At 47.7% G+C, this 13,793-nt stretch overlaps 1 protein-coding gene across 1 annotated transcript in view; it reads left to right on the top strand.

The window, feature by feature from the left end:
- Window positions 1-13,793, top strand: part of NOS1 (nitric oxide synthase 1) — a 192,328-nt gene that overhangs the window by 31,307 nt on the left and 147,228 nt on the right. The window lies entirely within an intron of this gene.

The following is a 13,793-nucleotide window of genomic DNA, read 5'->3' as shown; positions in this document are numbered from 1 at the left end:
CGTGATTGAAAAAGACACATGTACCCCAGTGTTGATTGCAGCGCTATGTACAATAGCTAGGACATGGAAGCAACCTAGATGTTCATCAACAGATGAATGGATAAAGAAGTTGTGGTACATGTAAACAATGGAATGTTACTCAGCCATAAAAAGGAACACACTTGAGTTAGTTCTAGTGAGGTAGATGAACCTAGAGCCTATTATACAGAGTGAAGTCAGTCAGAAAGAGAAAAACAAATATTGTAAATTTACACATATGTATGGAATCTAGAAAAACGATACATTTGAACTGTTTGCAGGATGTCTTTTATTTAAAGTCATTATAGAAGTTCACCATCTTGTGGGTCAGCAGTTTGAGTCTGTGGTCAGCTCCCAAGTTGGCTGGGGGCTGGCTGATCTAGAAGGCCTTTAGCTGGATGACTTGCCTCTGTTCCACCTGGCCACTCAACCTCCAGTGACTAGTCTAAGCTCATGTATATGGCAGTGGCAGGATTTTAAGTGTGTGAGAGGAGATATGTGGACTCTTGGTGCCTTTGCTGGTAACTGGTCACTTCTGCTGCATTCTATTGGTCAAAGCAAGTCACATGACCAGCCCAGACCCACGGGGTGGGGGAAGTAGATTCTACCCAAAGTATTATCACCATGCAGCCTCCTCTGACAGTGTTTTCCTTGTAGGCCAAGGTACCTATTTATGTAGTCTTCATGGTTGGTGGTACCAGCACTTAATCTCGTTCCACAAAACTGTCAGTCACTTAGCTATGTGGCCTTGGTCAGTTACTTAATTTCTCTGGGGCTCAGTTTTTTCATTTATATTATAGGAAAAAATGTACTCATCCTGCCTGCTTCACAGGTTACCATAAAACTCAAATAAGATAGTGGAGGGAGAAGGGGCCCTTATCCTATTACCTGTCCTTGAAACAGGAGGAGGCCCGGCTGCTCACGTCAGGCACGTGCCTCTCCCCCCATGAGCCACGTCTCCTGCAATTTATCAGGAGCCGAAGCCTGACAAGCTCCTGGTGGATTCTCCATCAATCCTCCTGTCTCTTTTCCCAAAGAAAACCCAAGTGGTTGTGCCAGAAACTCTTAGGCTCTTTTTCACTCAAGTTCAACTATTTAAGCCTTGACTAAGAGCCCCTTTTATGATTTCATTATTTGGTCTAAGAGCAAAAACATGGTGATTCTGAGACCTGTACTGGTCTCACTTAACCCCTCTCACCCAGTAGAGACTGTCCACCATTCAGTAAACACAGCCTGCATGCTCTGAGACACCTTACAGGCTGCAGGTTCTGAGCTGGCAGGGAAGAGCTGTGTCCTGGATGGGCCAGGTCTGCGGAGGAATATCAGCCTGGCTCAGTGCATGGTCCCCCTCCTGCAAGGGAGCCCAGGGACCACCCAGCCTCCCACAATCCTGGGAAAACTGAGACCAGCCATGCAAAAAGAAGAACATGACCCTGCCATTTGGGGTAAGGGACCCTCGAGTTGTGGAGTGAATGAACACTGTCATTTAGTTATTACGACTGATTGATCCCTGTTATCAAATGCTGACTTTGTGACATGTCTCTTCTCAAGGCCAGGAACCATTTCTGTGTCATTCACTGTCATACCCCAATACCTGGCATCAGGCCCCACCTAAGAGATCCAGGACAGTGTGGAGTGATCTCATTTAATCCTCCAAGCAGGTACCATTACTACCACCCCCATTTTGCAGATAACAAAACTGGGGCCCTGGGCATAGAAAGAATTCATCTACATCACACAGGTGCGAGGTAGCAGAGTCAAGACTCAAACTGGTTCTTTCTAGATCTGAAGTGCGTACACCCAGGACAACACAGCAACCCCGTCAACTCTGCTGGCTCCAAAGAGTCTACACCTGCGGGCAGGATGTGGGAGGGGTACAAACAAAAACAGGCAAAGCAGACAGAGGCCCTGGGGTTTTTTTCTGCAGGAGGGCCCGAGCCACTGTTCTCTCTACCTGCCACCAGTCAAATGCACCCTGCCTTTCTCTCCCGGTACCCATGTGACATGTCGCCAAGAGAACCAATTTGACCCTTTTGTACTGATTTCATACATTTTACACCCTTGCTTGTACCAGGCACTGTTCCATGCACTCCCCCTGCATTAGTTTTCCAGCCTCAACACTAGGAAGATTCTGCAACCTTCCAAAGTGATCCAAACGTGAGGGTATCACTGGGATGCAAAGCCAAGATTTCCTCACCACCTCCACCACCATCATCAACATTATCATTGCAGTTACCATTCTGACTTCTCACCATATGCCAAACACAGGTTAAGTATTTTATGTGCTCAAATCCTCACATCAGCTCCCTGAGGTAGGGCTCCTTATGACTCCATTGTACAGAAGGAGAAACTGAGTCACAGGGAAGTGAAGTCACTTCCCCAAGACCACACACATAGTAAATGGCAGAACCAGGATTTGAACCCCAAGCTGGCTAAGACTGGAGGCCATGGTCTTACTCACTGGGCTCCCTCACTCCTCCTGTGGGCACTGAACCTGTTAATGATGCACATTCCATGACATTGAGGGAATAGATTAATGCATGAGTACATGAATAAAAGAGGCTACTTCCAGGGATACCACCCCCTGACCCCAGTCACCAGAAACAATAAGAGGAAAGGGGGCCTCTGTTTAAGTCTTAGTTCGAGAGCAGCTCGTTTCAAAGGCAGAGAATGGGGCAGGGCTGCTGGAAAATCCCTGGGAAATGCTCATTACAAAAGCATCATCCTCTTATTAAGCCCCTGGAGAGGGGCCTCTGCTGGCCAGTGCTCCAGGGTGCCAAAACCTTTCCTGGCTGGACAGGGAAGAACAGGGGACTTTGGAGGTAGGTCATCATCCCTTGCCTGCAGAAAGGTCACCACATGCTATGTTAGTGAGAACTTGTCAATGACTCCTCAGTCCCCCGAGGAGGGCATGATTCCCCTTCTACCAGTGGAGTTGCACAGAGCTCGGTGGAAACAGGCTACCAAAACAATGCATGGCATGTCCATCAGGCCTTACTATCAGTCACTGCATAGCCAGGGCCCTCTGGGAAAAAAGCACAGTTAGGAAAACAAGGGACCAAGTAGATATTTAAGATACCTCCTCTTTCCCCATTCCTTACAAAGAAGAGAACACTGCTTCCTCCTGGGTGTAAGTTGTGTTGTATGATATTTGTCATTCTCTTTCTAACTTCATTTAGGATGATCATCTCTAGATCCATCCATGTTGCTGAAAATGGCTTTATTTCATTCTTTTTATGGCTGAGTAGTATTCCACTGCGGGGCTTCCCTGAGGGCTTGTGGTAAAGAATCTGCCCGCAATGCAGGAGACATGGGTTCAATCCCTGGGTCGGGAAGATCCCCTGGAAGATGAAATAGCAATCAGTATTCTTGCCTGAAAAATCCCATGGACAGAGGAGCCTTGTGGCTACAGCCCATGGGGTCAAAGAGTCAGACAAGACTGAGAGAGTAAGCGTGAGCACAAGTATTCCCTTGTATAAATGCCACACCTTCTTTATCCGTTCCTCTGCTGACGGACATTTAAGTTGCTTCCATGTCTTGGCCATTGTGACTAGTGCTGCTATGAACATTGGGATGCATGTTTCTTTTTGCATTATAGTTTTGTCCAGTTATATACCCAGGAGTGGGATTGCTGTGTCATATGGCAACTCTATTTTTAGTTTTCCGAGGAACTTCATACTGTTTTCCATAGTGGCTGCACCAATTTACATTCCCATCATTGTGTAGGAGGGTTCCCTTTTCTCCACATCCTCTCCAGCAATTATAGTTTGTAGACTTTTTTAATGATGGCCTTCTGACTGGTGTGAGGTGGTGCCTCACTGTCATTTTGATTTGTATTTCTCTAATATCCATTGCAGTTTTTAATTCAGCAATTATGTTTTCATCTCTTCGGTCTACCTTAATCTCAGATATGCCTCTTTCATGAATGTTTCCTAAAGTTTCTTAGGGGTAGCATCCATTAGAGTTGTGCCAAGAACATGAACTAAAAATTTAACCAAGTTTTTTTCTGATTTCTTTTATTCTCTCCCTCCCATAAGGATGCATCATCCTATTCTCTTGGATGCACCACCATTTTTTTAGGTTTCATATCATTCCTCTGCTTCCTTCCTAAGGGAGCTCTCTGCTGATAGGGTATTGAATCGAGTTTTAGGGTATTGAGTTGAGTTTTTCTAAGGTTATGCATCCTTTTGGTCCTTTCAGGCACAGTGGGAGTGAGAGGGAGTAAAACTAAAGTTGTTACAGAGGAATATTTCTGGTTTGGAATTCTAGGGACCTCCGAGAGCAGAGTGGAGATTTGCACCGCACGGCCAGCTTCATTAGGAAGCACAGCTTTGGGTCAAATAGCGTCTTGTCTCTGACAGTTGTGGAATAGCGAAGGCAACACCCTTAACTCCTCGCCAAGCCCAGCTTCCCTCAGCGTCAGCCAGTCATGGCGATGCTGGCAGATAACTAGCTTCCCCGTGGGGTTCCCCACAGCATGGTGGCCCATACTACACCCTTCCCAGAGGCACCAGCTAGATCTAAACGAACTGCTTGGGCCCTCCCTAGTGGCTCAGTGGTTAAGGCCCTGCGCTTCCAATGCAAGGGGCACCAGTTTGATCCCTGCTTGGGGAACTAGCATCCCGTATGCTGTGGGGCATGATCAAAAAAAGGTTTTAAAAAATCCAGTAAGTGAACAGCTTGTTACTCCCCATTCCTGACAGTGGTATGCTCTGGGGTCTCTTCTCCTGACTTAACAGTGACTTATTCTTTTTTCAAAAAAATTTTATTGGGATATAGCTGATTTACGACGCTGTGTGGGTTTCAGGTATACTGCAAAGTGAATCAGTTACATATACATCCACTCTTTTTAGGTCCTTTTCCCATATGGGCCCTTGCAGGGTATTGAATAGACGTCCCTATGCTACACAGTAGGTGCTTGTTGACTAACTATGTTACACACAGTATGCATGTGTGTATGTGTGTGTGTGTGTTTCCCTGTGCTATACAGCAGGTCCTTACTGGTAGTGACTTACTTTTTCACACATGACCTTCCATGGATCTGTTCAGACCTTCCTCCAATCTAATCCCATCTCCATGCTATTTTGCACAATTACCTGAAGTCTGGGGCACTGTGAATGCCAACCTTCCCTAGTTTCCACTTCCAATAAAGGCTTTTATCTAGCTTTTATATTCCATGGGTAATTTCAACAGATGTCCCAGAGAGAAACACAAGAGAGACTCAGCTGCAAAAATCACCCTCTAGCCCAGAAGTCTTTTCACCATTCCCTGGAGCCATAGGAAGCCAGCATCTAATTAAATAGAGATCAGCTCTCACCTGGTAACACACTCCTTGTATTTTATCACACAATCCAGAAACCTTCTGGAATCTAAATTGCACCCATGACCAAGTGTGCTGTTGCTGTGTAGTCATGACCTAGGGCCTGTTTTACTGCTGAAACCACGGTACTTTCAGGTTTTGAGAAAAGGGGAAAGGAGTTACACGAGGACCCTGAAGCCTTGGAAGAGCTTTTGTTTATGAAGGAGGGGAGGTCTGGGGCCAGTTTCCACCTCAGAAGGAGCTTCCTTCTTCCCCAAGCACCTTGAAGTCAATGCTGAGTCCACTCCAGCTAGGTGAACAGCCCAGGCTTTGGTAAAATCACAGATTACAAGACCAGCCAATACCGATCTCCTTCCAGGCTCAGATACGTGTTCCCAGCAGCTCTGTCGAGTACATGCATTGAATATCCCATTCTACAGATGTGGAAACTGAGGCTCAGAAGGGTCCAGGGGTATGTGGCAGAGCCTAGATTTGAATCCATATTTTATCTCCTTTAATTCTCAGAGCAGACTGATGAGGTGGGCATCATTATTTCCCCTTGAAGGTAAAACAGCTGAGGCTCCAGAGAGTAAAATTGAGAGGCAGGTTCCCCGCCTCCTTGCTCAGGTACAATGGAGCCCAGACTCCACCCAGGCAGGGGTGTAGGGACCTGCTGGGAGCTCTAGATGGAAGTGTGAATTGATGGGAGAGCTTGGGGACATGGCAGGGGGAGGGTGATGGTTGAAGCTTCTGGAGTGAGTAAGAGGGAGCCCAGGACAGAGAAAAGAGGAGGGACTGGGAAAAACCCTGAACAAAGAAACATGTGCAGGACAACACAGGAAGAGGCATGCAGAGAGCCCGAGAAGGGGCAGGACAGGGCAGCAAGTGAAAACCAAAGGAGATTCTCCCAGAGAGTGGGGGTCCTCAAAGGCCAGGGCTTCCCCTGGCAGAGTCTTGGCATAGAGCAGCTGGTCCCCTGTGGAGGGAGAGCAGGATTACCCCCAGGGCTTATGAAACTCAGATGCCCGGGTCCCGCCCCAGAGGCCCTGAGTCAATAGGTCTGGGACAGGGCAGGAAAGTTGTTTAGTCACTCAGTCGTGTCTGACTCTTTTGCAACCCCATAGACTAGAGCCCACCTATAGACTCCTTCATCCATGGGATTTCCCAGGCAAGAACACTGGAGTGGGTTGCCATTTCCGTCTCCAGTGGATCTTCCTAACCCAGGGATCAAACCCAGATCTCCTGTATTAGCAAGTGGGTTCTTTACTGAGCCAGCTGGAAACCCTACCCCTGGAGGGCAGGAATTTGCATTTCTACCAAGTTTCCACTTGATGTCCACTCACCTGGTCTGCATTCCAGAGGGCCAGCTTTCATACGGGGAGGAAACGTTAGCACGGCTGGGGTTCAGGGTGCTCAGCCGGATCCCTAAGCTTTTCCTCTCTGCTCGCCTCGCTCAGCCCTTTCTGCAAACTCCCCCAGACCCTCCATTTCTCTATGGCCCCCTTTTTGAATGGAGATATAAGTACACCCAGTAAAGCGCATCACTCTAAAGGCCCACACTTGATGGATATTTACATGGTTCTACACCTGTGTGTCCACCACCTAGATCAAGGTGCAGAATATTCCCAGTGCGCCTGGCTGTCTTTCTCCCTTGCCCGGTAATCAGTAACCTGCCCCAAGAGGTATTCTAGGAAGGGATAGTTCTTTTCTCTTGAGCTTCCCAAGATGCAATCACACAGTATGCATCTCTTTGTGCCAGAGGCCCCTTCTTGATAGCTAACCGGTGTGTTTTTAATTCATTACTCACTCTGAACCCTTGGTCCAGAAAGCACCAGTGACCGCATCCATGAACGTTTCCTTGTACCTCATCTCCTGTGTAAGACACATTTTCCTCTGGAGCTTTCTACTTCTTTTCAGTTCTTAAAAAATTCTTTCTTCCTTCTCAGTAAGGAAGGAGTTTTTATTCCTGCATTTTGCAGATGATAAAACTGAGATTCAGAGGGGTTAAGACATTTGTCCCAAATCCCACAGCCTGTAAGAAGCAGCCTCAAGTAATTTAAATCCAGAGCCCGCCTTTAACCCTAAGCCCATCCTGCCTCCCTCCCAACAGAACCTTGTAACCCAGCAGACAAGCATGACAGTGTTTTTTGACTGACTTACTGAAGTGAATCCTCTTCCCCCCAAAGCAACTGTTCTGCTGATCTTTGGAGCTGCTGCATCAGAAACAGCCTAGGTTCACTTCGCAGGGCTCAAAGCCAGGCCAGCTTTACTCATAGGGTGAACAATGGAATCACGTCACCAGTGGTCTAGCCTCAGCCTGACTCACACCTGAGCTGGCCAGATGGGAGGCTGCACCCTGGGGCCTGGAGGTCGGGCTCAGTGAGACAAGTCCCCAAGAGCCACCAAAGGCCACAGCTGATGGCACTCTCTTGAAGCATCCTGGCACCTCTCAGGTTCCCCAGCTGAGATCCGTGTGTGGGCATTTAAACTAGCCAGAAGCTCAAGACTGCTCTATTAAACTGCTGAAGGGAACCTCGAGACAGCTGAGCAGCCAATAGCCTTTGTGCTAGCAGAAGAGACACAAAAGATGTCAAAAAAAAGATAGCTTTTATTTTTCCTCTTCTAGTTTTTCAACACTGAAAAAAAAAAAAAAAAAAAGAGAGACAGAGAGGAAGAGTGGGGAAATGGGCCTATTTATAAATGAGGAGTGGCATGAAGTTAATGATGACTCATATTTTAAATTGGTGTTTGACAAGAACAAGAAAGAACTGGAACCAGGGCAATTAGGAATAATGAAGGGCTTAAAACACAGACAGAAAAGCAGGTGAGGGAAGGATCCCAGAAGGCTGTGCCTGGAAATGACTAAGAGTGTCTTTGGGGCCAGACTGGGAGTGGGTGTCCCACAGGGGAGCCACCAGAATGATTCTAAACAGTTGATGCTGATGAGTGGGGCTCAGAAAGTCCAGTCAGACCACCAGCCTTGAATCTGCCCACTCCTGGAAAATTTCAGCTTCTCCACGCTGCTCCAAGCCCCTGATGCCTCTCCCCAGAGCCTTAAATGACCACCTTGCTGGTGCCCTTCCTTCCTGTCTCAGGCACCAGAGGAGTTCTGTCTAGAGACAAGGTGACTGCCATTCCCTTGTTCCAGATCCTTCTGTAGCTTCTCAATGATTATCATCTGAAAATTCTAATCTAAATGATGAGCTGAATCTACCTGTCCTGCCTCATCTCAAGCCATGTGGGCCCTCACCCAGTCCCCATCAGGATTCTGGCATCCTCAAACATACCACATCTGTTCCAACCTCAGGACCTTTGCACATGCTCTCTCCTTTGTCTGGAATACTCCCATCTTCACATGAAAGGCAGAAGGACTCATTCAAGTTTAAGCTTCAAGTCAGAATAATGTTCCAAAATACCTAGCTGAAAAAAATCTCCTATCATCCTCTTTCACTGCACCCTATGGCATTTCTTCTTCACCCTTGTCATGACTTATAATGATAGTTTTTGTGCATTTGCTTGCTTTTATGTTGTCTAGTTCCTCCTCTGGACTAAAAAGGCAGGACTATGGATGTTTTACTTATCACTGTACAACCCAGAATCTAATTCAATGAATTACACATAATAAACGAGACAACAACAATCCCATACAGTGACTCCAGTTCTGGCTTCAGGCACAGTTGGATCTAGGTGATTGTTGTCATCAGGAATCTTTCTCTGTTTACTTAGATCTTCTCTCCTCTATGCTGTCTTCTTTCTCAGGCAGGGTCTCCTTGGAGCAAGTTTTAGCAACTCTAGTGGGAAAAGAGGTTCTCTTTTCTAATCACTTCAAGTGACCATTTATTCACTGAACAAGTCTTAACTGAGTGAGTCCTTAACTGTGTTTCGGCACTGTTCTAAGAATTGAAGAATCATCAGTAAACAGAGTCCTTGTCCTTTGGGGCTATGTTCCAATGGGGGAGACAAACAATAAACAGGATAACTGAGCTCCCTAAACCAGTGATAACTGGGAGGGAGTTGGAGAGTAATGGGCAGGGGGTAGACAGGTGAGAATTCAGCTGATGTGTAGGACCTCTGACTGCCCTGGCTGGAGGCTCCTGTTGCTCAACCAATCTCATGATAATGACAGCAAGGGGAGAATTGTCCCAAAAGAAAACAATGAGATGTTCCCAGAACAGTGTGGGATAGAGACAGTTAGCCAAATCCAGGTGGTGTGTCCTCCTCAGACCATGCAGGGAGTAGATTCAAGGACTCAGGACCCAGGATCACAGACCCTATACCAGGTCCCATGGTATGTACCCTCTCTGTTCCAGGTGTTGTGGAAGAGATTCTGGGTACCAATGGGGAGGAGTCATTTCTGGCCTCATGACTTCTTGCCTCCAGGGTGGGACAGTGGCTTGTTGTCATTAAGCAAGGGACCCTGGAGCACCTGAGCATATCAATATCTGACTCATATCAAAGTTGATTCCAGGAGGCCCCTGAGAAACTTTCACAAGCATGAGGGAAGGATCTGGCAGCATCACAGACGCATGAGGCTCTGCCCCCATCATCCACCCAATTTCAGGCACACCATGCCTGATGCCGTGAGCTCCTGACGGGTGGGAGTTGGCAGTCCTGGTGATCACCAGCTATTGTACTGCATTCCTTATCTGCTAAATGTTTCTCTGGGCTTAAGGTCAGGTACGCCCATGAGAGTGCACTGCCTCATCTGTTCTGTGGGTCTCAGAAGAGTGAGAGTTGAGATTTACAATTTAGTGGGACTGAGGTGGTATTTACTCCTGAAAGGGCAGGTCCCAGAAACAGTTGTGTTTGGGAAGGAGGCCAAGCTTCAGGTTGGGTTTGTTTTCAGCAATCTTGGAAGAGTTTTCAGGTTTCCTCCATATTATTGGGAAGTCATCTGAGGTCCTGAGATTGGTGTCCAAGGGATTAGTCATGTTGCCTTGTCCTCAAGAAGACTGGGAAAGGAGTAACACCTGGTTTCATCTCAAATGACATCTCAGAGCGATTGGTAATGGCTGCCTGGACCACTGTGTTGAGGCAAAGATACAGGATCAGAAGGAAAGTGTGCTGCGAGCCACTAGTAATGTCTGCCAAGGACAGAGGAAGAGTTGGTTGTGTACACATGCCAGATATTTACCACAGCTGATCAAATGGACCAACATTGTGCTTCCCAGAGAAAAATGTCCCACTAGAAATAGATGCAGAGTGGCAACAGGGATTGTCCCAAGGTCACATGCCACAGTAAAGAGCAGAGTCTGAGATCAGACCACTCCTGGCTCCACCATGTGTCTGCTGTGTGACCTTGGGCAAGTCACCTACCTCTCTGAGCCTGTTTTTTCTTTTCATTATTGTCGCAATGCCATCACTGCTATCACACAGGAGCTTTTAAGGATTAAATGAAATCATATATGCAGAACGATTCAGTGAGCCTTATTTCCCTTCTTCCCATCCTTTCCCCACCTACAGCCATCCATCCTGAGGAGGTGGGAAGTCAGACAAGGGAGGAAGGACACCCTGGCATAACTGGTAAGGGCATGTGCAATGGGGCTGACCTAGAAATGAACTGAAACTGGAGTAACTGGGGAGCAATAGAAAGTTGAAAAAAAAAAAAAAAAAACAACCCCAAAGCTTGTCCCACTGTGCCCTGGAGAGGCTGTGGGGAGTGGTGGTTTAGAGCCAGACCACACAGAGGTAAGCCCAGCCCTTCCTCAAACACCATCTCTCATTTGAGGTGTGTGACATCACCTTTCATGTCTCAGTTTTCTCATCTGTAGAATGGGAATGCCAAGAGACCTTCCCCCCAGGGGGGCATGTCAATTAGAAGAGATCTAAGGAAAGTCCTAGCACAGTGCCTAGCATATAGCAAATACTATTAAGATGGGTATTATTATTATTATCTGATAAGCATTTGCTTCCTCTGGGTCCTTGAAGCCCATCACTGGGCTTCTTTCTCATATATTTATTTTTGTTTATTTATTTATATGGCTGCGCCAGGTCTTAGTTGTGGCAGACAGGATCTTCAGTCTTCATTGCATCATGTACAATCTTCAGGTGCAGTATGTGGGATCTAGTTCCCCAACCAGGGATGGAACCTGGACCCCCTGCTTTGGGAGCATGGAGTCTTAGCCACTGGACCGCCAGGGAAATGCCTCTAGGCTTCTTTCTGTCTGTCACGTCATCAGCACATGAAAATGGGGGACATTGAAGAAATCACCCCAGAGGAGAATTCCTCCAGCTCCACCCAGGAGATGTACCCTTCCTGCCGTCTGGGGTTGGAGGACCTCAGAGGGCGCCGGGTGACCACGCCACACGGAGGCTTCTGAATCCCATCCGGGCAGATGGCGTCCCCCGGGTCCTTCACTAATTATCCTACAGCAGAACCTTGCCACTTCCCACTCTAATGCCTCATAATCAGCCAAGAAACCTTGCAATCGGCTATTTGGAAACTATTAGCCCAGTTCACGGCCTCTGCAGCATCAATTAACGTGGACGTGGACATAAATTACGGGGAAGCAGGGACGGACACAGGGGATGAGGTCACAGCAACCATGAACCTCTGGCTCAGATGAGAGTCCCTGCGAAGGAGACTGATAGTGCGGATCCTTCAGCCTTCAATCATACAGGTGGAGGCCACTTTCCACTAGGGGGGCCTCCAGAGACCCACAGTCAGAGGCCTGTGGCCAGGGCCTCTGAGTTCAGGTCCTGGTCATCCACCTCAGCCATCCCCCTGCCTCCACTCAGGCTGTCCCAGCACCCTCTTCAACCTAAGAGGAAGATGCTGCAAGGTCAGACACATTAATCTTTGGGTCTCTTGGGACCAGTCTCAGGTTTGGCGGACCCTTGGGAAAGACAACATGGATGACCTTCGCCAACCCTGGCACAGGCTAAGGTTGTTTCTTGAACGAGAAAGGGCTCCCTGGACCCGTTTCTCAGAAGACTGACCCAGATTTGTCGGGAGGCAGATGTTCATTGACCAGGCCCACTCTGGCAAGTCCCAGTTTGGCCCTGTATTGGCTGTGTGACCATGGACACATCTCTTAATCTCTCCCAGCCTCAGTTTTCACATCTGCAAACTGGGAATTTGAAATGTCAAGTGGACCAATGGGCTCAACACTGTGTACTTTGGTCTCGAGAGGTTGAGTTGGCAGCTGCTGGAGTAATAGTTTACAGAAAAATAGCAAATCCCTTAGAGGGCTTCAGAGCTTGCAGGACACTTTAAAAACCACAGTCCCAGGACTTCCTCAGCAGTCCAGTGATTAAGACTCCACCTTCCAACATAGGTTCAATTCCTGGTTAGGGATCTAAGGTCTCACATGTTGCCAGGTACAGCCAAAATTTTTTTAAATAAAGAAAAAATAAAACCATAGTCCTCATGGACCCCCCAAAGGGTCAGGCAAGACAGAAGACCAGCAGTCATCTCCAGGCTCCATTGCGGGAAGATCCACTTCACAGCTAGTCAGCGAGTCTCTTCAGTGTGGGTCTCGCCGCCTGTTGCCAGGAGACATCAGCTCCTCACCACAATGTAGGGCTCTCCATCCTCAGCTCCTGGCTTTCTCCCCAGCTTCCCCCAGGGCGAAGACTCCAAGAGAGAGAACCAAGGTTAAATGCTTTGCAGGCATTGTCTCACTTACCCGTCTCTAAGGCAAGGACAGGAAAAGGCAAGAAAAGAGAAGCTTCTATCTTTTCGGAACCAAATCTAAGAAGTGACATCCACTGCTTTAGCTGGGTTCTCTTGGTTAGAAGCAATTGCTAGGTCCCAGCCACACCTCATTGGGGGAGGGTTCCGAGGGATACAAGGATGATTACTGGGAGGCAGGGTCATCGGGGACACCATGGGGGCTTCCTACCCCAGAGAGACAGTTAGCACCCTCACTGAATGCCAGGCACTGGATTAAATGCTTTGCAGGCAACACCCATTTAATCCTCACTACAGCTAGGCTAAGTCTTACCCACCCCTTGGCAAGGGATGAGCAGAATGAATGATCATCCAACAGAGAAAGGCAAACCACCCCTTAAAAGATGGGGGTGCTGATAAGAAAGGAAAATGCATACTAAAAGGGGGGGGGGGAAGTCTTCCAAATACTGTTACCATCCCTGTTTTATGAGTGAGAAATTTGAGGCTCAGAGGAGTTAGGTAACTCTCCCAGAAATTGAGATGAGCCACTGGAATCTGAGCCGTGTTTCGATCATTGACCTCTCACTCCACAAAGGTCAGGCCACTGTCCTTTGGGATCCAGCCACAGACCGTCTGGGCCACCCTGAACATGGAAGTTGACTATCTGATTAATGGGGTCAGGAAGCCAGCCTACTGGCTGGTCAAGGGAACTTTGCAAATGAACCGTAATTCGGTAATATGATTTCCTTGCCCGGGTCAACAGAAGGAAACTCTTTAGCCTATCTGGCTTGGTTACATTGGACACTTGAAAGTTACTGGAGAATTGTAGCCAGCTAGCCAGCCCTGTTTGCTCAGGTTAAAAGC

This window comes from Dama dama, chromosome 5 (assembly GCF_033118175.1).
Source record: "Dama dama isolate Ldn47 chromosome 5, ASM3311817v1, whole genome shotgun sequence".
In the NCBI taxonomy this organism is placed as follows: domain Eukaryota; kingdom Metazoa; phylum Chordata; class Mammalia; order Artiodactyla; family Cervidae; genus Dama; species Dama dama.
Note: the sequence above shows the minus strand (reverse complement) of the source record. Positions and strands in the feature narration are given on the sequence as shown.